Here is a 26383-nt window from a genome sequence, read left to right on the forward strand (position 1 = left end):
AAAAAGAAAAGGATCCCCTATTGTAGGAAGAGTTGAAAAAACAAACAAAGCAAAAACAACCAAATAGTTTTAACTGGGAGAAGTGAGTTTGGAGCAAGTGTGTTTTATTAATTTGAAAACAACCAAAGAAACAGCATCATGTCAACCTTTGTCTGTAGCTGGGTTCTCATGTGAGAGTTTTCTGCACTCTAATTGTTCCAGCAACATTGTTAGGTAGTACCTATTTTTAACATCTATTATTTACACAGTGTTCTTGGTGCCTTGTCGTCTACTGAAAACATTAAAAGAGGCAACTCCACAGAGACAAAGCATAATTATTCACAATTTTGGTCAAATTGGATAGAGAAGTGTTTGTTCGTATCAAATGTCTTTATGATCCTTTCCTCTCGCCCTCCCCCATGGAAGTCTGCTTAAATGGCAGGCAGCCTTTCCAATGAAGATAAACCTCATTTGAGTCAAGACAGGTGAATAGTTAAAATAAAGGAAAAAAAAAAAAAAGCACCTCAAATAAAGATAATCCCAAACAATATAAAACACATGGAGACCAAAGATGGAAATCTAGAAAAGGCGCTCTCTGCCATTGAATTCAGGAACCTCCCTCAGAAGGGAGGAATGTCTATCTTTGAGTGTTTCTGCTTGCCAAGTGAGCAGGTTGTAACCAGTCCATTTCTTAGAACTAGCTGGCAGGGACTGATCCTTTCGTTTGCCGGTTGGCTTATTTCTTGCCAAGTCATATTCAAATCTCCAATGCCACTTTGGAAGATAGAATAGAAAGTAGGAGTAATACAGTTTCCTTTGGTCATAGACCTAAGAAACATGGTTTCTGTGTTGTGTTAGCTTTAGTACAGTGCATTGAGACTTTCAATTATTGTGTTTTCTTAAACATTTGGGGGAAACTGTTCATTGCTGTCTACCCCAGGGTAAGTTTGTCTATAATTTCTCCAAACCCTTTTTGATATGTTTCTCTCCTTTGATATTTTTTCTCCTCTAGAAACCATAGGCTTTCTCAATAGATGCCTTGTTTCCTAAAAAAAAAAAAAAAAAAAGGCGTAAGTTATAAGTGATTTAAGAACTCTTTGTTGAATATTTGCGTTTTAATAAAGGAAAGATATACAATGAGGAGAGAGAATCTTAAAGCCTGAAGAGATCATAGTAAAATTGCCTAGAACAGTTTACCTATCTTTTAGATGAGGAAATTCTTATTTTATTTCACTATCTGAAATAACTGAATTAAAACTTAAGTGTTATCCTGAATTTGCAATTAGATGAAATTGCATGAGCCTTTTACTGGATTTCATCCACTAAAGAGAAGACATTTTTTATGAAAGCATGGAAACAGAGAACTCAAATGCACATTAGAGAAGCCACATGGGTGCCCAAGACCTTAATTTCCACAAACACAGTCTATGATAGACACTAACTAGTCCCATGATCCCTAAATGTAAAACAACAGAGCATCATAGCTGGGCAACTCTCTGTATATATCATCTCATGTAGGTATATGTTTGCCAGCTATATTTTCTACAGAAACTGCTAGAATTAGATAGAAGCTAGAATTTCTGGACCGCTTTACAGTTATTCCCCAAATGTCTCACTATTGGGTCTCTTTTTTTGCTTTCTAACAACCTGGCAGATACATTTACATTGCTTCGGTTTGAAAGTTCTGGTAGACAATTAATACCTTGTTCTCACTGTCCTATGACAGAATTTATCCTCCATCTGAAGAGGGTCGGGGGCGTCCCAGAATAAGGCTATAAATGGGCTAAAACCTAAAGTTAAAAGTTGGTAGAAAATACAGAAATAAATACCTCTCCTAATGTTTCTTAATTGTGCTAAAACACATCCCTGCCCCAAGTAGAACATTTGACAATTTTTGAGGGGCCTTAGGATGATATCCCATTGGAGGTGCTAACGTTTTCTTTTCTAAGCACATTGAATTAAACAATAATTTTTAATAATTTTGTTCAAGATCTCTGAAAGGAAAAGAGAAATGAACTAGTGTTTTTAAATACTTAATTAGCTATCCAATTTCTTAAAAATTGGAATTGGTGTTTTAACAAAAGTCTTAGCCCAAATATAAAGGCAATTGAAAATTGAAGATTAATTCTTGGTTAGTTTTATTTTTCTTCTCTCTCCTCTCTTCTGTCCTCCTTTCTTTACATATGAAGTGTTCTCAGTTGTGAAACTACAACAGTCATATTCAGATTGGTTTGTGTGAAATTAAAAAAATATATATGTGAATTAGTTATTTAAAATCTATGCTGTTCTTTTGATGAAACACTAGGCATAAGGCCCAAACTGAAGGGAATGTCTAGCTTTGTGTCCTGCCCTAAAACCTAACCTACCTCAAGCTTTACCTTGAAGTTATCAGTTTATTTCTCTTAAGGTACAGATTCAGATCTAACTGTCTTCTGGTTACGGTTTAAGAAGGTTGTCATGGCAGCTGAGTGGCATGTTCAGGTGATAAAATTGATTGACCATAATACCATGCAGCTCAGTATGTCACCTCTCTACACATTTTATTTGGGCCCATGGAGCTGAAGACAAGCTCTGTCAGAAGTAAGTACTTTTCGGTAAAGTTGACTTCTTTTCTTCTCACTGATGTTACTACACCTATCTTAAAATATCCCTTACTTTCTAAGTTTCTGATTTCCTGTCCACTCTCAAATACTATAAAGGACCCGATCACATTTACTTTTGTATTTTACTTATTACCTGATTTGTACTTTTTAAAGTGTGTGAATTTCAGCAAATGTAATAGTTCCACTTGAGTGTTCCATCTTTGATTATTTATCCCTAATTGCCAAATCAATGATTTGTCTCCTCATAATAGAAGTTCTGGCCACAGAAAATGGGTGTGGGAAAAAGAGAGGATATCTACAAAACAATAATTCTTGAAGAGTCAAGGTTAAAGTGCTGCAGTTATTTTATATTAGCATGGAAGTTGAGAGAATATCTCCTCATCCAGCTACACCAGATTAACGTCTCTTATTTATCTCTGCTGTGTCCGCAGAAGCTGGCCTAATGCCCGCTAACCAAAAAAAGCCAAACCTATTGCCATTGAGTTGATTTTGACTCATAGCAACCCTATAGGACAGAGTAGAACTGCCCCATAAGGTTTCCGAGGAAAGCTTGGTAGATTCCAACTGCTGACATTTTGGTTAGCAACCATGCTCTTAACCACTACACCAGGGCAGTAGAAATAATTTCTTCTTATTATTATATGTTTTTTTTTTATGAATGACTAAAGCTAAAATGAACTCACGATCTTCTAAGCAAATCAAACGCTTTCTTCCATAATATTTGATGTTACTTGAATTAGAATTTCACTTCTTTTTTTTTTTTTTTTTTGGTCATTGCTATCCCCATTACTCCCACTACCTTCTAGATCTGGGACCACATATTTATACCTCCTATAATATTTTTAGTTAACACAAACTTGTGTTTCTGACAATTGTTTCTGACAGTTATCACTTGTTTAAATGTCCTTTTAATAGAAGTATTATTGAAAAGAATGTAAGCATTAAATGATTAAATGGGAAAGTCATGGTTTCCTTTTAACAGGAGGCCTTGGGCAAAAGAGCTGAGTCCCAGCTGTTAAAGGCTTCCAGATAAACTCAGTTTGTCCCTGCTTAGAAAAGCAGGACAGTGGGAGACGATTGAATCCTTATATAACACATTTGAAATAACCATGAAAAATTAAAGAGAGTACAAATGAGCTCATCTTGGTATCAGAAGATCTATGTTCAAATCACACCTTTGCTCTTCACTAATTATGTGATCACATTGAGAAGAATGGGAATTCCTCACAACTGGACCAATAAGCACCATGATAAACAGAGAAAAAATTGAAGTTGTCAAGGATTCATTTTACTTTGATCCACAGTTAACACCCATGGAAGCAGCAGTCAAGAAATCAAAAGACATATTGCATTGGGAATTCTGTTGCAAAGGACCTCATTAAAGTGTTGAAAAGCAAAGATGTCACCTGGAAGACTAAGGTGCACCTGACCCAAGCCATAGTATCTTCAGTCGCATCATATGCATGTGAAAGCTGGAAAATGAATAAGGAAGATCGGAGAAGAATTGATGCCTTTGAATTGTGGTGTTGACGAAGAATATTGAATATACCATGGACTGCCAAAAGAATGAACAAATCTGTCTTGGATGAAGTACAACCAGAATGTTCCTTAGAAGCAAGGATGGCGAGACCGCATCTTACATACTTTGGCCATCTTGTCAGGAAGGATCAGTCCCTGGAGAAGGACATCATGCTTGGTAAAGTACAGGGTTAGTGGAAAAGAGGAAGACCCTCAACGAGAAGGATTGATACAGTGGCTGCAACAATGGGCGCAAGCATAACAACGATTGTAAGGATGGCACAGGACTGGGCAGTGTTGTGTTCTCTTTTCCGTGGGGTCATTATGAGTTGGAACCAGCTCTACAGCACCTAAAAACAATAACAATTATGTGATCAAGTTAGATTCTTTATTGGCCAGTAAAGCATTGGGTGGGTGGAAGGGAGATGATAATTAAACCTAAACCACAAGTAAGAACTAAGATCAGGGATGATTTATGTATTTCTAAATGATTAAGCATCATGAGTTAGTAGTTTTGGATTTTATCGTTGATATTCTAACAATTCTAAAAGTACAAAAAACTGGGCATTTAGATGGTGTATTTGAACAAAGATATACAACACAAATGTAAGAATTTATTGGAAGATATTTCAGGCTCTTCTTTGGACAAAAATAGAAAGAGGATGGCCAAAAATCCTAGGAAGGTATACAGGATTCTAGGTTAATGGTAAGTGTATGTCCATTCAATTGTAAGTCAGTTTAGTAAGAGAAATGCCTACATCTCGTATTTCCATGTCTGTGTGTATCCCTGCTTTATAATATAATGTGGGAGCAGATGGAGTAAAATGACAATACTTTTTAAAGGAAAATAAAGCATTATTATTTTTTCAATTAGATACTTTGGTCCTTTACTGTCTAACGGCTGTGCAGTTTGTCTTGCTATATTGAGGTGTGCTTGGCTTTTGTCATTATTAATATACTGAGGCAGAATAGATTTTTCGGTGATCCCTTTTTTAGCCATTGAGCTATCTGAAACACAGTAAGGAATTAGAAAATGAACAGAAGACACTTATGAAAAAAAAATAGATTCAGAAAGCCCATTAAAAAATTTAGAGATCAGCCCTCTTGCTCTCACTAAGACTGTTTAATTCTTTACACATATAACTATCTTATTTTATAAGATGTCAGTTTGAGGACTAAGGTGCGCCTAACCCAAGCCATCACATTTTCAATCACCTCATATGCAAGTGAAAGCAGGGCAACGAATAAGGAAGATTGTAGAAGAATTGATGCATTTGAGTTATAGTGTTGGCGAAGAATATTGGATATACCGTGGATTGCCAGAAGAAAGAACAAATCTGTCCTGGAGGAAGTACAGCCAGAATGCTCCATACAGGCAAGGATGGCAAGACTTCATCTCACATACTTTGGACATGTTATCAGGAAGGACTAGTCCCTGGAGAAGGACATCATGATTGGTAAGTAGAGGGTCAGCAAAAAAGACGAAGGCCCTCAAGGAGATGGATTGACTCAGTAGCTGCAACAACGAGCTCAAACATAACAATGATTGTGAGGATGGCGCAGGACCAGGCAGTGTTTCGTTCTGTTGTACGTAGGGTCCCTATGAGTTGGAGCCTACTCTATGGCACCTAACAACAACAAAAATTTTAATATCTACCTAATATTCCAATCTGCAGGAGATTTAAGCAGCATTTTGGGAGTGGAGGTAGATGAGTGGGTGTTGAGTATATTTCTAATTTAGGAGTTTTTAAACTCAGGTTCACAGACCTCCCAGAGGTACACGGATAGAATTCATGGGGCACGTGAACTTGGGTGATAAAAAATTACTTTGTTATTTTTACTAACCTTACCCCTTATGATGGATAGATAGATTAAAAAAAAGATAAAAAACTAAACCCACTTTCATCAAGTCAATTCTGGCTCATAGCAATCCTATAGGATATGGTAGAACTGACCCATAAGTTTTCCAAGGCTGTAATCTTTATGGAAGCAGACTGCCACATCTTTCTCCAGCAGAGTGGCTGGTGGGTTTGAACTGCCAACCTTTTGGTTAGCCAAGCACTTAACAACTGGGCCACCAGGGTGCCACCAAGCCCCAGGTCACTGCCGTCGAGTAGATTCCGACTCCTAGCAACCCTACAGGACAGAGTAGAAGTGCCCCGTAGAGTTTCCAAGGAGCACCTGGCAGATTCGAACTGCCGACCTTTTGGTTAGCAGCCATAGCACTTAACCACTATGCCACCAGGGTTTCCAACAGATAGATATAATTCAAGTTTCTGATTTTAGAGAACGTTATGGAAAAATTAAGTGACTTGCCCAAAATGTTAGAGCTAAATCATTCCAGCTCTGTATTTTTTCCACCGTATTCAAAAGGTTATTAAAAATCCCCCAATTAATGAATGGAGTTTTTTGAATTAATCTAAAATCTTCTTCTGACTTCTAAAAATATATAAAACAAAATTTTCCCACAATGTGTTTATTATTTAAACAAAATTCTCCAGGTTAAAAAGCAATCAGAGCCTTTCCAACATATGGGAGCTTACCAGTTTGCAGACAATGTTCCCTATTTTTCCTGGAGCATTCTGCACAAGAACCAGTCAGAAAGTTACCTTTGGGCTTAAAATTTGAGCATACTAGTATGTCTCTTTGTTGTAATTGTAAGCAAGTACAGGGCTCCCTGCAAAGACAGAGGAAAGTGGGTTTGCAGGATATTTATGAATTTATGCAACATATTTTAATTATACATATCTAACAACATAAAGAAGCAACATAACTAAAAAGGAAAAATGTCAGCATATGAAAAAATAACAAATCTTAGGTTTGGGAATAATTTTTTTTTAAATATTAGCCAAAAGATTTATTCCTGTGAGTGAGTGCTCCATATTTTACTATTACCCTGCCTTCATTTATTCTCAATTGCCCATTTCCTTTCATCACATGACAACTCAGATACCAAATAGTAGGAGAACATTTTCCATCTGCAGTTACTGGTGTCATGAAGCAATTCTTAGGCTAGGATGACGGTTGCTTAACTTTGAAGACCAGAATTGCTATAACTGTACCATAACTATGGCCAGATTAACAGTGCCTATGTCGACTCAATGGCACTGGGTTCTGGGTATGAAAAGAAAATACATAAGCACAGTTTGCCCTTAAGAAGGATTCCAGCTGTAACTGTATGGTAAAATTGGTGCTGTATTTCATTGATGCCAAGAGGCACTTTTCATATTTTGACATGCCTAAAACTGGGATGCCTCTGACAATTGATGGAGCCCTGGTGGCATGGTGGTTAAGGGCTATGACTATTAACCAAAACGTCAGCAGTTTGAATCCACCAGCCACTCCTTGGAAACCCTATGGAGCAGTTCCACGCTGTCCTATAGGGTCTTTATGAGTTGGGATCGACTCAACAGCAACGGGTTTGGTTTTTTCGTTCTTACAGTTGATAAAATTTCATTGTTGAATTTAAACATTTTTGAGGTTTTTGGGGGGGTTATATAAAATAGTGGGATTTCTCACAATTTATGGCATCTTACATTCAATAAAATATAGTAGTTTACTCTCTGAGATGTTGTTTTAAAAATCCCAGCCAAAGCCCGTACTGAAATCATAGCTTAGGTTTCCATTTTATATTTATTCTCCAGGGTTACAATAATTGAATAAAATACTGAGGCTTTAAAAAAAAAAGACCATAAAAACAAAAAATCTCATTATCAGGGAGAAATTTTAAATAGTGGATTCTCTTGACATGAATTTGCTCTTAGCTTCAGACAAAAATTGTTTTTCTGTGGCCTGAAATCACTGTGGCCACGGGCTCTGACTTCTTAAAATGATGATCTGCATCAGTAAAATAACTGGTTTTCAATCCATTTTTAAAACCAAACCTATACCAAAAGACAGTTAATTGAACAGCTTGTTAAGTTAATGTCATAGGACAGGGCTAGTAGATGCAGCATTGAAGATGTTATCATGGAAGCACATGAGCCACAGTTGAGTGACTATGAATAAATGGGATACTAATATATGTATATTTGATTAAATAATCGAGGAAGTTTTGGGCGAATGACTTACTGTCCACCTGCAGGAAGCTCTTCTCACATTACTTTCGTGGGATAAAGAATCCCTATGGTCTAGTACAATGATTTCTGAATTAGCAGGCATCAGGATCACTTAGAGGGCTTGAGACTGCTGGGTCAGCTTGCAGAGTCTCTGATTCAGTAAGCTCGGAGTAGGGACTGCAATTTGCATTTCCAACAAGGTTACAGATGATGCTGATACTCCTGATCCAGAGACCACACTTTGAGAATCACTGGTCTAATTATAGAAAGAACATGGGGTCTCCAGTTGGTAGATCTGGAGTTTGGCTCTAGTGGGCTATCAACTGACTTGTCTGAACATCTTTGTCTCTCCAACAGAAATAATAAATAAATACATAAGATATAAATTGACTGAATGATTATTGTCTTAAAGAAAAATAAAATAAAATGACCTACTAAGTTTCCATAAAGTCAATCTGTTGTTTTCTTTGGCATGAAAAATTTGGTGCATGGTTGTATATTCAAGATATTTTCATTAATAAGCAGATATGTTGTTCCGTGCGTGTTGCTATGAAAAGAAGAGAAACAATAACCAGCCTGCCAGGCAGCATTAAATCCTGCATTAAAAAGGCTGGCTCTGGAGCGTAACTTTCCAGGACCAACGTTTGGCTCTATCGCTTTTCTAACTGTGTGACCTTGGGCAGCTTACTTTTCCTTGGTGTGCCTCCATTTTCTCATCTATGAGTGGGACTGCCTATTCCATAGGTTGTGAAGATTCAATAAGATAGCCCATTTAAAACTACTGAACCTAAAGACTGACACTTAGTAAGCACTCAAGAAATGTTAGCCAGTATTAGTCTTAAAAATTTCATGTGCCCCAAGGGCGCTTTTCATTCCAACAAGTCTAATGCATGCAGAGTATATTATTCTTATACATTGTGTTAAGAACAGCATAGAGATATCTGGCTTTTAAATGCTTCAAACTCAGAGATGAAAACTGTCATTATGAGCAACTGTTAAAAGTCTGCAATGCACGACGTCAGTAAAGTTTGGAACATCACCTTTGTTGACAGAATGATTCTTCCAGGCAGTCTGTCTAGCTAGCCTAGCTCATATTGGTAGTACACGCTAGTGTATTTGGGATATACAGCAAACGTCTTCAATTAATAGGCGTTTCCATAAAGATCTCAATAATATTTCATATGCATAAAAAAAGATTCTTCCACGTGCTCAAGAAAAAAAGGAGGAATAAAACTGAGGGACCATTTCCAATGGCGATTAGGACTGTACCATATATCACACTTATTGTGGTTGATTACGTTTTCAAAAAGAGTTTTTTTTTTAATTATGAAGAAAATTTACTGCAGTATTGCATAAGAAACATTTATTTTTGAACACTAACATGAAAATGTATTTTTGGTAGTACCATAATAACTTTTTTTTAATAATATTTTATTATGTTTTCAATGAAGGTTTGCACAGGAGTTTAGGTTCCCATTCAACGATTCCTACACAAATTGTACAGTGACATTGGTTACATTCTTCACAATTCATGAACATCCTCATTATTTCCATTCTGGTTGTTCTATTTCTGTTAATCTAGTTTCTCTGCCCCCTTTCATTTTCATCTTTGTTTTAAAGTAATTGTTGACTATTTGGTCTCATATACATGATTTTTTTAAGAAGCATAGTATTTACTGGTGACATTCATTATTTTGTGAGCCAGTCTATTGTTTAGCTACAAGGCAACTTCAGGGATTACTTTTGGTTGAAGGTGTGAAGAGTGTCTCAGGGCAATAGTCTTGGGGAGTTCTCCAGTCTCAACTCGTACAGTAAGTCTGTTTTTTGTTTGTTTGCTCAGTTTTAGGAATTTGAGGTTCTGTTCATTTTCCTCTTATTCTGTCTGGGTCCACTATTTTTGCCCTGATTAGAATGGTTAGTAATGGTAGCTGGGCTCCATCTACTTTTTCTTGACTCAGGGTAGACGAGACCGTGGTTCATGTAGACTACTTGTCCCATAGGCTAGTTTCTTCTTTGGGTCTTTGTTTCCTTTCTCTTTTGCTCCTGACAAGTAGAGGCCAATAGTTGTATCTTAGATGGCCATGTTATAAAATTTACATGAATATATAAAACAGAGATAAAAGAATAGGTGGAACTGGTGATGAAAAGCCAAAGGTAACCCCAGTGAGACCAGATGATTAGGTTTTTTTTAATGTACTTAGGATTTAATTTATTTGGCTGACCTTCACTCAACTCTGTGTAGGATATTTTGGCAAGTATGTCTGATCTGGGTTTTACAGCATATGTTGGCGTACAATATAAAAATCCAGTCTTCTCATTTAGAATCACTTACCTTAAATCCAAAATGAATGGCCAACTCTGTTCATTTATTTGAGGTTGTCTGGATCTACTGTAAACTATTTTCTTAGATGCAGTTATTTCTGGTCAGAGATTTCTCCCCACAGCATTTTCCTTTTGCACAATATTTCCTTCCTGTTTTGTGGTAACCATCTAAATAAGGCACAGATAAGAGTCCCTAAAATTGCCTTATTGTCCAAGTAGCCAGACAGAATCATTTATTAAATGTAGCTAATTTCAGTGACTGAGGCACATTAAATGCCTAAAGAAAACAGAGGACTGTCAGGCTACTTGGGATGATTCCAGGAAGATTGTACTTTAAGAGCTACATTTTATTAAGGATTGTGATGGTTATTGGAACTTTTCCTGTTGTTTTACTCAGTAATCTCCAGGGGACTGTTTGGCACTAGGGTGCAAAATGAGATCAGCAATTAGGAAAAGACACCACTGCAGGCTCTTTAAGAGTAAATCATTGAGTACCAGACTTAATAGCTAGTAAATGCCAGGCCAGAGTGATAGCTCAAGGGTGTTCATGAGTCCAGCTTCTTCTTCTTTCCAGTGCCTGCCTTGGTATTCATTGTGTGACTGCCTCCATAGGTGGTATTCAGGTATTTGGCAAGAGGAAAACCCATTGCAATTGACTCTTAATCTCAATGGAACAGGTCACCCAAAAGACTTAAGAGTTTTATCATCTAGAAGCTAAAAACCCCTACAATGTTCACATGTATCTATCTTGGGGCAGCCTGAGACCCACCATCCACATAGGGCAGAGGCACTGGTTTCATAACAGCCTACGAGGACTCTGTGTAAATGGATCTGTTCCCTTTGGGGGAGGAGGGTAGAATGTTTCTAGTTGATCTGTTCTATGACTCCCACGTAGGTGAAGAAAAACCTTAGAGAGCAGAATGTTAGGTAACTTCTTACTTGCAACTAAAGCCACAATTTTGCAACTCCCCTTCTGCTAGCTCTGATTACCCATGTAGCAATTGAGAAAAGAATGTGAACGAATGAATGGGCAGAAATGGTGAACATTCGAGTTTATGGTTTATCGGAAAGAACATTAGCTAGGTTTTCAAGGCTGACCTTCTGGAAACAGATCTCCAGGCATTTCTTCAAAGGCACCTCTGAGTGGGTTCAAACGGCCAACCTGTTAGTTAGCAGTGGAGCATTTAATCAATCAAGCCACACAGGGACGACTAACAAGGAATTAGGAGATTTGTATTCTAATCATCAGTGAGACACTATGTGTCTACTTAAAGAAATCATGTCTCCATACCTCAGCTGTAAAATGGGGTATTTGAACCAACTAAAAGAATGGTTTACAATTCTTTATCCAGAATAGCAGAAACTGCAAGCATTTACCAAGTGCTTATAAATCTGTAGTAAACACATTGCATATACTAACTCATTTAATCTTTATAACAACACTATATACAATAGATAATATTACCAGGATCCCCATTTTACTGATGAGGAAACCAAAGCATAAAAAAAATTAAGAAGTAGGGCCAAATTTATGAAAGAACTAGAGTTGGGATTGACAGGTAATCTGGCTTCAGAGCTGGTGGCACGTGTTTTTTTTTTTTTCCCCTATGTTCGTATCAGAAATTGCCGTTTAAAAAGGAGGTGCAGGGATCTAGGGCACACTTAGGACTAGCATTACCACTGGGACCCAACCTTGTAATTAAGTTCACTTCCTTGGATGGAATAGCTTTACCTCTTTCTCTCCTTCTTTGCTATCCCCACCTTTTTCTTCCTTCTCTCCTGGATTAGGTCATTTTCTGTATTGAGAGCTTAAAGCTGTCCACCATGAAAGACTTGGGCCCTGCTTAGTGTACGGGGAAATGGGTAGAGGAGACTGCACTAACACAAAGAGGATTCAGGAAGGTGTATTTGATTTTGTCCCAGGCATATCGTGCTGTTTAAGTCTTCCTCATCTGAAATTGATGGAATTTTTTTCCTGGTAGAGAGATGAGATTTATATTCTGAAGACATTTTTTTATTGAATTTAAGGAGTCCCTGGGTGGCACAAACAATTAAGCACTCTACTACTAGCTGAAAGGTTGAAAGTTCAAACCCACCTAAAGATGCCTTGAAAGACAGGCCTGGCAATCTGCTTCCAAAATATCACAGCCTTAAAAACCCGATGGAGCAGTTCTACTCTGCACGCCTGGTGTCACCATGAGTGGAAACTGACTCTACAGCACCACAGGTTTATGTCAGATCTTTTTTTTTTTTTTTTCTTTCTTTCCCAGGCTGAAACTGTGCCACATTCTGCTAAATTATCTCTTATTACTTGTTGCTTCTCATGTTTGATCTTGCATTTGAAGCTGAGTATTGACAGTGGCATCAGAAAGGAGAGAGAGAAAGCTGCAGATTCTAAACAACTGAGTATTTATCTGCAAAACCATGTCACCTATTCAGGCTCACCACTTGTGGTTGTGCAGTTTGTTCTCGGTACAAAGGGCTGCAGGGAGAATAGGAGTAGAAATCTATCTTGCACTCCATTAACCACATACCGCGGCAATGTTCAACCAGGGAAATGAAACCCAAACGAAAAAAAAGGTGATTAATTTATTCAACACATATACACTGGCCAACTACTACATGTATGAAATGTCGTAGGTGCTAGAGTCTAAAAAAAATCAAAGCTTCCTGTTCTCATGCAGATTATATTCTAGCTGTGCCACTGGCCACATGTGTCTATTTAAATATAAATTAATTAAGACTAAATCAACATTTTAAATTTACTTCCTCAGTCACACTAGCCACCTTTCAAGTGCCCAATAGTCATACCTGCCTAGTGGCTGTCACATTGGAGAGTGCAGATACACAACATTTCCCTCATCGCAGAAAATTATTTTGGATAGTGCTATCTAGTGGTTAAGGGTGAAACAAATAGGTAAGTAAACTATGTAGAACATTTGGAGTTGATACACTGTGAAGAAAATTAAAGCAGGGAAAGGGTTAGGTTATGAAGGGAAAAGTGCGATTTGTAGTTTTTAAAAGGGTGATCAGAGATGACCTCACTCATAAAGCAACATTTGAGTAAAGACCTGAAGATGATGAAGGAGCAAGCCATGAAATCATTATAGGGAAGAACATTCTAGGCATAGGGAATAGCAAAATAAAGGCCCTGAGGCAGGACCATGCCTAGTGTGCTCAAGGAACAAGGAGGTGAGTATAGCTAAGGTGGAGTCATCAAGGTGGAAGGGAAGTGAAGGTGTGAGAAGTGTTATATTCAACAAACCCCAAAACCAAACCCACTACGATTGAATCGATTCCGACTCATAGCAACCCTATAGAACAGAGTAGAACTGCCCTATAGAGTTTCCAAGGAGCACCTGGTGGATTCAAACTGCTGACCTTTTGGTTAGCAGCCATAGCTCTTAAACACTATGCCATGAGCATTTCCATTCTACACTTATTTTAAAGGTCAGTGAACTGGATTTGCTGACAGATTGGTTTAGAGTGAGAGAAGTAGGGAGTAAAAGATGACACCAGCATTTTAGGTCTGAGCACCAGGTAGGAATGAATTGCTGCTAACTGAAGTGGGGAAACTTATGGAAGAAGTTTGAGCTGATGATCTGGTGTTTGGTTTTGCATTCATTAGGTCGGGAATTTTTCATGGACATTCAAGTGGAATTGTTGAGAAGACAATTGTCCATATGAACTTTGAGTTCTGACTAGAAGTCAGAACTAAAGGTACAAATGTGGCTATTATTAGCATTTTTTTTGTGTGTGTGCTTTAGATGAAGGTTCACAGAGCAAATTAGTTTCTCATTAAGCAATTAATACACATATTGTTTTGTGACATTGGTAGTCAACCCCATGACATGTCAACACTCTCCCCTTCTCAACCTTGGGTTCCCCATTATCAGCTTTCCTGTCCGCTCCTGCCTTCTAGTTCTTGCCCCTGGACTAGTCTCATTTTGTTTTATGGGCCTGTCTAATCACTGGCTGAAAGGTGAACGTCAGGAGTGACTGCATTACTGAGCTAAAAGGATGTCCAAGGGCCATACTACTGGGGTTTCTCCAGTCTCTGTCAGGCCAGTAAGTCTGGTCTTTTTTGTGAGTTAGAACTTTGTTCTACATTTTTCTCCAGCTCTGTCTGGGACCCTCTATTGTGATCCCTGTTGGAGCAGTCAGTGGTGGTAGCCACACACCATCTAATTGTGCTGGACTTAATTTGGTGGAGGCTGTGGTAGTTGTGGTCCATCAGTCCTTTGGAGTAATCTTTCCCTTATGTCTTTGGTCTTCTTCATTCCCCTTGCTCCAGATGGGATGAGACCAGTGGAGTATCTTAGATGGCAGCTCACAAGGTTTTAAGACCCCAGGTGCTACTTACCAAAGTAAAATGTAGAATATTTTCTTTATAAACTATGTAATGCCAGTTGAGCTAGATGTTCCCTGAGACCGTGGTCCCTACCCTTCAACCCACTAATTTGGTCCCTCAGGGAGTTTGGATGTGTCTATGGAGCTTCCATGACCTTGCCTTGGTTGTTATCAGCATTTAGGTGGTATAAAAGCCATGGGCCCGGGTACCGGTACAACAATAGGCACATAGACCAATGGAACAGAATTGAGAACCCAAATATAAATCCATCCACATATGAGCAGCTGATATTTGACAAAGGCCCAGTGTCAGTTAATTGGGGAAAAGATAGTCTTTTTAACAAATGGTGCTGGCATAATTGGATATCCATTTGCAAAAAAAATGAAACAGGACCCATACCTCACACCATGCACAAAAACTAACTCCAAGTGGATCAAAGACTAAAACAATAAAGGTCATGGAAGAAAAAATAGGGACAACATTTAGGAGCCCTAATACAAGGCATAAACAGAATACAAAACATTACTAAAAATGACGAAGAGAAACCAGATAACTGGGAGCTCCTAAAAATCAAACACCTATGCTCATCTAAAGACTTCACCAAAAGCGTAAAAAGACCACCTAAGGATTGGGACATAATTTTCAGCTATGACATCTCCGACCAGTGCCTGATCTCTAAAATCCATATGATTCTGATAAAACTCAACCACAAAAAGAAAAACAACCCAATTAAAAATTGGACAAAGGATATGAACACGCACTTCACTAAAGAAGATATTCAGGTGGCTAACAGATACATGAAAAAGTGCTCTTGATCATTAGCCATTAAAAATAAGAGAGATACAAATTAAAACTACGATGAGATTCCATCTCACTCCAACAAGGCTGGCATTAATCCAAAAAACACAAAATAATAAATGGTGGAGAGGCTGTGGAGAGATTGGAACTCTTATCCACTGCTGGTGGGAATGTAAAATGGTACAACCACTTTGGAAATCTATCTGGTGTTTCCTTAATAAGTTAGAAATAGAAGTATCATAAAAAAAAAAAAAAAAAAACAACTGTCATACAACCCAGAAATCCCACTCCTTGGAATATATCCTAGAGAAATAAGAGCCTTTACACGAACAGATATATGCACACCCATGTTTATTGCAGCACTGTTTACAATAGCAAAAAGCTGGAAGCAACCAAGGTGTCCATCAACGGATGAATGGTTAAATAAATTGTGGTATATTCACACAGTGGAATACTACACATCGATAAAGAACATTGGTGAGTCTGTGAAACATTTCATAACATGGAGGAACTTGGAAGGCATTATGCTGAGTGAAATTAGTCAGAGGCAAAAGGACAAATATTGTATAAGACCACTATTATAAGATCTTGAGAAATAGTTTAAACTGAGAAGAACACATTCTTTTGTGGTTACGAGAGGGGGGAGGGAGGGAGGGAGGGTGAAAGAGGGTTATTTACTGATTAGATAGTAGATAAGAACTACTTTAGGTGAAAGAAGGATAACACTCCATACACGGAAGGTCAGCTCAACTGGACTGGACCAAAAGCAAAGAAGTTTCCTGAATAAACTGAATGCTTTGAAGGTCAGCGGAGCAAGGGTGGGGGTTTGGGGACTATGGCTTCAGGGGACATCTAAGTCAACTGGCAAAATAAATTCTATTAAGAAAACATTCTGCATCCCTCTTTGAAGTGTGGCGTCTGGGGTCTTAAATGCTAACAAGCAGCCATCTAAGATGCATCAATTGGTCTCAACCCACCTGGATCAAAGGAGAATGAAGAACACCAAGGTCATAAGATAATTATGAGCCCAAGAAACAGAAAGGGCCACATGAACTAGAGACTTACATCATCCTGAGACCAGAAGGACTAGGTGGTGCCTGGCCACAACCGATGACTGCCCTGACAGGGACCACAACAAAGAACCCCTGAGGGAGCAGGGGAACAGTGGAATGCAGACCCCAAATTCTCATAAAAAGACCAGACTTAATGGTCTGACTGAGACTAGAAGAATCCCTGCAGTCATGGTCCCCAGACCTTCTGTTGGCCCAGGACAGGAACCACTCCCGAAGACAACTCATCACACATGGATTGGACTGGACAATGGGTTGGAGAGAGATGCTGATGAGGAGTGAGCTACTTGTATCAGGTGGACACTTGAGACTGTGTTGGCATCTCCTGTCTAGAGGGGAGATGGGAGGGTAGAGAGAGTTAGGAACTGGCAAAACAGTCACGAAAGGAGAGACCGGAAGGAGGGAGCGGGCTGACTCATTAGGAGGAGAGTAAATGGGAGTATGTAGTAAGGTGTATGTAAGTTTATATGTGAGAGACTGACTTGATTTGTAAACTTTCACTTAAAGCACAATAAAAATTATTTTAAAACAAAACAAAAAACACATTGGTAATACTCTTCAGTTTTAAACTTAGGAACTTAAATTTACAGAAAAAACAAAATCACAACCAAAAGAAAAAAACGGAACTCTGAGTTCTAAATTGCTTTCAATGCCCTGAATTTCTTCTGACCTTTGTAATAAAAATGTGTGCTTTCTGATGGTGAAAATGGTTGTACAACTTGAAAAATGTAATCAATGTCACTGAATTGTACATGCAGAAATTGTTGAGTTGGTATATGTTCTGCTGTGTACACTCTCAACGACAACAAAATAAAATTATAAAAATGTAAAAAAAAAAAAAAAAAGCCATGGGCCCAGATGAGATCCCTAGGGATCTAGTGTAGATAGAGAAGAGATCTAAAGACTGAGACTTGGGACACTGCAACATTAAGACATCAGTCCTAAGGGAGGAGCCAGATGAAGAATGGCTGATTTTTCCCATCAGAGTATGGTTACCTGGAACCCAACTGAAGCAAGTGTTTCAAAGTGGAGGGCATGGTTAGCCATATGAAATATTGGCAAGTAAGGAAACTGAGAACTGATTATTAAATTTAGTAATACAGAGGTGACTGGCAACATTGGGGAGAAAAGGGTTTGGTGAGTTAAAACCCCAGCTGCAGGAGAAAATTGGAGGACAGGAATTGAAGACTGTATATACAGAATGGAGCTCTGATGGTGTAATGGTTAAGAGCTTGGCTGCTAACCAAAAGGTTGGTATTCAAATCTACCAGCCACTCCTTGGATACCCTGTGGGGCTGTTCTACTCTGTCTTACAGGGTCACTATGAGACAGAACCAACTTGATGACAATGGGTTTTTTGTTTATTTGTTTCGTTTTTATATATAGATTACTCCCATTTTGACAAACTCTTCTGTAAAGGGGACCAGATAAGTGAACCAGTAGGTGGAAGAAGAGGAGGGGTCAAATGAGCATTTAAAATGTAATATTAGATAAATAACAGCATATTCATGTGATGTTGGGTATGATCTAGTATAAAGAGAAAATTGATGCTGCTGGAGAGAGAGGAAAGAATTGCTGGAGAAATATCTTTGAATTTGTGAAAGGAATGCCATCTGGTTCACAAGTAATAGGTTTAGCCATAGATAAATGGTTAATTCATCTGTAGCAACAGTTGAAAATCAATGGGAAAATCAAAGTCAGTGGGTCTAGATGCCTGCAAGTATGTGGATGTAATGGTAGGAGTTTTATGAAGTTTGCTTCTGACTGGCTTTTGTCTCAGTGAACTAGAAAACAAGTTCGTCACTGAGAATGAATTGAAGGGGCAGCACACTTTGGAGGTTCAAAAATAGAAAAGAAGGTATGACATATTTAGCTAGAAGAGTGGAAAATGGAATTTAATAGGAGAAAAAGCATGGAACATTCTAAGAGTCCATGTAAGTTTCATAGACATCACTTTAAAGTGAGACCAGTCAGCATAACTGTGTCACTTTCACTAGCTGTGTTCAGGTTCCTCTAGGTGGAAAGCTGGATTTAACCAGGGTTGAGTTAGAGTGAAGAGGCAAGGAAGTGATGATCTGATTAATGATGGATTTCAAACAGTGTAAGTAAGGAAGTAACAACATGAGGAGAGTAAGGGAAATGAAAAGTTGATTACAGATCCCAGAATGATTGTAGTCGCGGTAGTAGAGGGAGTAAATTGAAAAGACAGGAGGTGATGATAAAAGAAGAAATGCTCGGAATTGACATTATGGAAGGGTTTCAATTATTGCTAATGAAAAAGACCAGGGCATGATCATAAGTGAGGATCAGTAAATTCTAGTCTAAAGATCAATTCATGAGGGGGTGTTACTTTAACATTTTAATAGGTCAGTGTACCCCACATCTGAATGAAGGCGTTATCTCCTTGTGAAAGAAAGTATATTTGATGAGATACAATCAATTGATGCTTTAATTAAAAAATAAAAAATATAATAGGGGCAGCATGTTCCCTTCAGAATAGCACTCTCATCTCTTTTACCTTCTATTCTCCTGTGAAGCTGGTCAGGACAATGTTGCAGTTTGTATTCGATCTGAACCTTAAGCTTCTTGTTCCACCCAATTTCCAAGAGTTTCTTTTTTAGGGGCTTTAAACACAGGCCTAGTAACAATAATGCATTATTTAATTTTGCTAAGTATTCCCAAAAAGAAAGGGAAAGTAGTGTTCTAGGTGGGGACTCTGTACTCCTTGACTAAAAAAAAAAAAAAACATAAAAATACCATCGAGTTATTGAGAGAATTGGGGGGAACCTCAAAGAAGCTGGGAAAGCTTTCATTAAAGCACAAGGTAAAAATCAAGAAGATTCTTTTCCTAATGTTATAAGAAATTCTAAGTGTTAACTCCTTTATTACTGAAGAAAACATTTGATGAAACACAATCATGTGATGCTTAAATTTAAAACTACAAATTTTATTTCCAATCAGCATTTTACTTGTTTCCTAAATAAACAAACATGTTTGTATTTATTCCTGAGACATAAATGTGGACATATGTTTGCTTACAGACTTTAAGATTTACTGGCATTCAGTGATAAAAAAAATATATATATATTTATTTATTTTTTAGTGATAAAAAATAGAAAAGGGACAAACTTTTCATTTAAAGACAAAACAAAAATATGTATATTTTCTCCAACTTTACAATGACTATGATAAAACGCTCAACTTGGTCAGGCAGGATTCATTCACCATTGTGTTTAAAAGCGTAAGTTGGAAACTTACCTTCATTAGGTGCCACTGAATGTCTGGCAGCACATAACTAACGGGAGAATTCAGTAGCTTAGGGTCCATAGGATGCCTCAAGTTCAAAGGGAATAGAGACATCCTGTTCGGTGTTGTATTTCACTCATGCTGTTAAAACTGCCCAGACCCCCTTGTGTTTTCTTTTTCATTCTTGAGTATGATCTTCTTTGTCCCTCACCAATAACACAAAGCATAGTAAAACTCAATGTCAGACCAAATAATTTTCAAAACGTGTCACAAGATTTTATTTTTGTGTATAAAAACCTTTCTCTTCGTACAAGCACCATTTTGCAAATTATGGAAAACACTCCTGAGAACCTGGGGAGTGTTAGAAAAGCAAGAACATTGCTTTGGAGCTGCCAGTTCTGGCCCCAAACCTTCAAAGTGCAAATGCTGTTACTGAAATTTTACTACAAAGGATGTCTAGGGAGAAATCATGAAGGTAGATAAACTAGGAGCTAACTTGTTAAATCAGGAAAATTCATTTTCATTTCCTGAGACCGTAAACATGAACAGAGAAAAATAAGGTGTTTTGAACTACCTCTGCATTTAATAGTATTCTAAAAGGATTAGCAACATGCTCTCCTCTGTTCCAGAAAATGCAGATGTTATTTTTTTTCCTAGTATAAAATCATGGCTTATGTATAACTTTCTTGAATTTCCCAAAGCTTGCTTTCACTAACATTTCCTATTTTTAAAATCTAAATGGTAGAAAAGATACTGGCTGAACAAAATCTGGTCTGAATTTTTAGGAATAGACTTTAGTGGTTTTTTTCACATACTTCTTACAGAGGGTGATAAATACGTATGAAAATAGAAGACCCATACATTTGATATTAAAAAGAAACTTGACTGTCATTTGGGGGGAAATTAATAGTGTCCCAAATGATCACTTATTGAATAATTGTTTGAAAACCTAAACAGTACTCAGACTTGGATGAATCCATGGTTTGTTAAAACTCTAAGACTTTACACCTTTTTCCCTTGTGCTCTTAGAATATATTTATAAGAACATAGATAAGTATCAGATGACTCCTAAAATTCAGTGTTACAGTTTACCACAAGTTGTTTAAAAAATATTGTGTGCTGATTCTTACTGTTTACCGAGCTACTTTAATCTGCACAATATCAGAATGATCAAACAGGTAGGTCACATTCAATTTGACCATGTCCTACTGGAGAAGGTCTGGTGAAGACATTTGATTTGGCAACCTAAAAGTTTGAACTGTGGGCTATAATTCTTCATATATATCTTTTTAGAACTGGTCACCAGTTTTAAATTTTATTTGCTATTTTTTACATAAGTCAAATGGGTATAATTTAATTTTGGAAGTGGTTATAAAATAAATGTTACCTTTTCCTCATCCACATGCCCTTATAAAATTTGGTTGTCTCCCCATTACAGCAAAAGAAAGGTCTTTGCCGCCAGGAAACAGTGACACGTATCTAATGCTTTTAAAACACCATGTCTATGTGTGGTCTTTCCCAGACTACTGCTTTTTACTGTCAGTCTTAAAATGCCGTCTATGAATCAATCTCTTCAGGAATAAAGAAGGATGTGAATAAGATGTAAACTTTTATATGTACAGAAATTAATAAAATGTATCTCAGATCTTTAAAGGAACTGCCTTTTCTGGAGCATGAACTTATATGTGGGTGCTATTAAAGCACCATTTAGACATTTTACAGTGGAACTAGTTTTTGATTATTGTATCATTTAGGGTAATCTGCTGCAAAACACTTCTTTAAAATCTTAAAAAGCAAAAACATCACTTTGATGACTAAGGTGTGCCTGACCCAAGCACCCCATGGTATTTTCAGTGCATATGAAAGCTAGACAGTGAAAAAGGAAGACCGAAGAAGAATCGATGCATTTTAATTATGGCTCTGGTGAAGAATATTGAATTATGTTATGGATTACCGGAAGAATGAACAAATCTGTCTTAGCAGAAATACAGCCAGAATGCTCCTTAGAAGCAAGGGTGGCAAGATTTGTCTTGCTTACTTTGGACATATTATCAGGAGGGACAAGTCCTTGGAAAAGGACCTCATGCTTGGCAAAATAGAGGGTCAGCGAGGAAGAGGGAGACCCTCAGAGAGATGACTTGACATAGTGGCTGCAACCGTGGGCTCAAACATACCTACAAGTGTGAGGAAAGCGCAGGACTGGGCAACATTTCCATTCTGTTATACATGGGGTCACTATGAGTTAGAGCCAACTTGAAAGCACCTAACAACAACATTGAGTCTTTGAAGTTCCTGGTAGTTCAAAGAATTAAGGGAACAGCTACTAAATGAAAGATTGGAGGAAGTTCGAATCTAGTCAGAGTCTCCTCAGAAGAATACATGGGGTCACAATGAGTCGGAATTAACTCTTCACAGACTTTTTTTTTCTTTGTTTTTAATTGAGTCTTTATCATCCAGTAAACATTCACGGTCTATTAAGAGACACATGTATACAACTATGATGATATAGATGTAAAATATTTACAATAAGTTATATGAACACGGGAAACGAAGCAGATCAGTTTACTTGGTTGAAGAAAGACCTCCTGAAAAGGTGATTTGTCTAAAAAGATAAGTGATACTTTGCCAAATGCAACAACAACTAAGGAAATTTCACACAAATGGGAAAAAAAAAGTTCTAAAATCACAATGTATTTTCAGGAAAATAAGAATTGGCCTTGTATGAATAGTGTTTAGGAGGCATGAAGAAAAGTGAAGTGATTAAGAGAATGCGGAACCTCTGTGTGAATTTCATATGACCACTAAACAAGGTGTTAGTGGGAAATATTGAGGGAAGCCGTATTTCATTTTATCTAGGTTACAAATTCTCAGCAAGTCTTTGTGCCTCTATCTACCTACCTATTTCTGTCTGCTGCCTACCTAGCTATGTGTTTGATTTACCTTATCTATTTATCTGTCTTTCCATCCACTCATCTATCAGCTATCTACCCCCATTTGAATTCACATGCACAATATATGAATGGGAAAAAGGAGATGAGACTTTTTCCTGGACAAAAAAATAACTCTGATTTAGTAGACTGGTATGACAATGAGGCCTGATATTGCCAGTTTGATTGTGTGTAGGACATTTTTCATAAATTGAATAAGCTCAATCCAAAGGGCCAATACTTTGATGGAAATATTTTCAGAGCACTTATACGATATTCTTAAAAGTATATCCTTTAAAAAATATGAGCTCATGAAAGTATTAGACATCTATTTAAAATATGCAACAGTGTACATAGTTTCAAATTTTATTAAGATCATGCTAGCAAAAAAAAACACAACAAAACTATGAAAACCACATAGTTAGGAAGTTATTGCATAGGGAAAGTTTTCAAAGTATGGCCTTGGGTTTTGGAATCTCCATTAAGCAAACAGTTATTAATGAGAAAACATTTTACTCTTAGGATATATTTGCTATGGATTCACTGATTGAAAATATAACTTTTGAATGAGCCATAGACTGTTCTTTGTCAGAATAAAAATGGTAATTTGATGTCCCATCAATAGAGGACACTTTTTTTTTTTAGTGCCTAGATGTTAACTTACCTCTTTAAGGTAGATAGCAATTAGTATGATTGAGTTAACTCACTGCCTGATATTAACACTGACATTACTTTTTCTGAAAGGCCTATACTTGAACATGAACTTGATTTCTTCTTTTTCAGTATCTTTAATGAAGTTCATGAAAGATCTGACAGACTAGGCTAGATTATGTTAAAGGTATGGATGTAACAAAAGAGTGTCAACCACCAGAAGCAAGTTTCAACTAAATATATAAATTGAGTAAATTGTATTTTTGATTTTTAATAGACTCCAGAGGGATAAATTTTAATTATATGTTTTAGTACAATTAAAATTTTAATTATTCCTTTAGAAGACATGGTGGCTAACTTACCTCACAAGATAATGTGAATACAATGGGTTAATAATATTTTAAAATAAAAGTATAAGCCTTGTATTATTCAGTATAATTTGTCATCTCCCAAGTCGTGTGGATAAAGACAGAGATCTGCATTACTCATAGCTAACTTTTAATAAACTTTATATTCTCCACATCCTGGCATATAAAGCAATTTTATCTTGGGTATGAAAATATTATAATAACAGAAAAATTCAACTTTCTATGTCTTATTAACAGATCTCAAAAACTGAGAATGTTTGGTGTTCTTTGACATGAAGCATTCTTTGAAAGAATTGGTAGTACACACACAAAATATTTTTGGAAAGAGATGATAGTACACACACAACTATTTGAAAGATGACAGAAGGGACTATCTTAGTATATGGATCTCAAGCAGAGAGTGTCTCTCAATTTAAAAAAAAAAAAAAAAACTGGTCAGAAACATACACTCAAAACAAAACAAAGAATTTCAGCAACATCCAGTATTCCAGAGGCTTTTTCTCCAGCCCAAAGGATGTATGAGTCTTATGAACACATACTTGAGTTTTGGTTTAATTGTGATAGACTTACTTTCAAGAGTACAAAGAACCATCCGAATCTGCTCTCTGCCCCCCCGCCCCCGCCACACACACAGTGCATAGACCTACACATACTTATCATTATTTAGAGATCAAAGGTAAATAAACTCGAAATATGTACCACTAAGATTGGGAAAGCATGACAGTGCTGACACCAGTAGGCATGAGATGTACTTGATCCCGGGATGGTGTGAAAATGACGAGTTAGCAGACTGAAGAACAGATGGCCCCTAATCACCCCATGTGGCTAAACACACAAATGCCAATGTCAGAGACGCCTTACCTTTGCCCCGTCTGTCCCCTCTAAGCTGGTTCTGTTATATTAAGGGTTATTGGCTTTTTGGCCCTCCCTGCAATCAGCTTTTGAAGTCCATGGCCAAGAAAGCAGTGTGAGAATACCATTACGAGGAAGGTGTTTGCTTAGAGACTATTCTAGATGAGAACTGATGGATTCCTTGATAGTCTAGCAGGGAACCACAAACTTCGGCCAATATCTTCTAATCCCCTGAGGGTTCAGGACTGCCCACCATAAAAATATAATGGGCTGTTTATCTGAGCAGCTGGGAGCTAACATCTTAGAGTTACAATCTGGGTTAACAGACTGGTGACATGAAGCAGTAAGAAATGCAAATCCCTCCCCACCCTGGGAAAAACAACATGTGAACAACCCAGTATACAGATACCATTGGGTGCCCCTTTCTCATGCTAATGAGAGGCAGAATTTTCCCAGCATTTTTCTGTTAAATAAATTAAATCTACTTGGTCAGAAAAGGGTAGATCCCACCCCTTACTCCAGTTGCATGTTTTATACTGTTTTTGAAGTTTGGGAATATGTTAGGAAATATTCCCACTGGCACAATCAAGTGAATTTTTGTGGCACATTTTGACTTCTTTTCAAAGAATGTTTAAATTCACTGACATTCGTCATGACCATCTAATAAGATACTACAGAGATTCCCAACAAGATGTGTGATTCCCAGGGCTCCCATATTGCAACAGATCAGATGAGATTATATATATGTGTGTGTGTATATGTATATATATATTCTCAATACTATACTTTCTCCTGTGATCCTTCAACTTTCTGATGGGGCAGAATTAAAGTATTTCAAAGTGGGGAAAAAAAAAATCATCCTTCTCTAAAGACCTAATATTTGTTTGCATTGCTGTCATTAGTGAAAAGAAAAGCTAGGCTTGGTATTTAAACAGTCTATTGAACATTTAATACAGTGGAGATTTGACGATTTTACTATTGTTTATTTCTAGTGAGCCTGTTTGTTATTATCAATCAAGTATGAGAATCTCATGCTCATAGAGTGGTTTCCCCCCAAACAAATAAATCTCTATGATTATGGATAGTGATCAAATGAACCACTTAATTGCCAGTTTTCACCTCATGGGATATTAAAAAAAAACTATTGCCGTCGAGTTGATTCCAACACATAGCGGCCCTATAGGACGGAGTAGAACTGCCCCATAGGGTTTCCAAGGAGCACCTGGTGAATTCGAACTGCTGGTCTTAACCACCAGGCCACCAGGGTTTTCCGTGGGATATTAACCATATATAAATATGTCCATGAATCAACTACAATTTTAACTTTTAACTTAGTTCATTTTAATCATTTCCTAAACACTTGATAGGATTGTTTTTGTAACAAATCATCTAATCATAAAAATTTTGTGCACCGTCAAGTCAGTTCTGACTCAGAGTGACCTGTAGGACAGAGTAGAACTGCCCCATAAGGTTTCCAAGGCTGTGATCTTTACGGAAGCAGACTGTCACATCTTTCTGCTGCCGTTAGGAGCCAAGCACTTAACCACTGTGCCACTAGGGCTCCTTCAGTCATAAAAATAGGGTCCATGTATTGGTTTAATATTTTTGATCTAATCTTTTTTATCCTCAACTCTGCATAT

General features: G+C 37.4%; 1 protein-coding gene across 1 annotated transcript in view; it reads left to right on the top strand.

Moving 5' to 3' along the window:
• The window catches only part of HDAC9 (histone deacetylase 9), a 1063574-nt gene that overhangs the window by 913865 nt on the left and 123326 nt on the right, over window positions 1-26383 (top strand). The window lies entirely within an intron of this gene.

This window comes from Elephas maximus, chromosome 8 (genome assembly GCF_024166365.1).
Source record: "Elephas maximus indicus isolate mEleMax1 chromosome 8, mEleMax1 primary haplotype, whole genome shotgun sequence".
Taxonomy (NCBI): Eukaryota; Metazoa; Chordata; class Mammalia; order Proboscidea; family Elephantidae; genus Elephas; species Elephas maximus.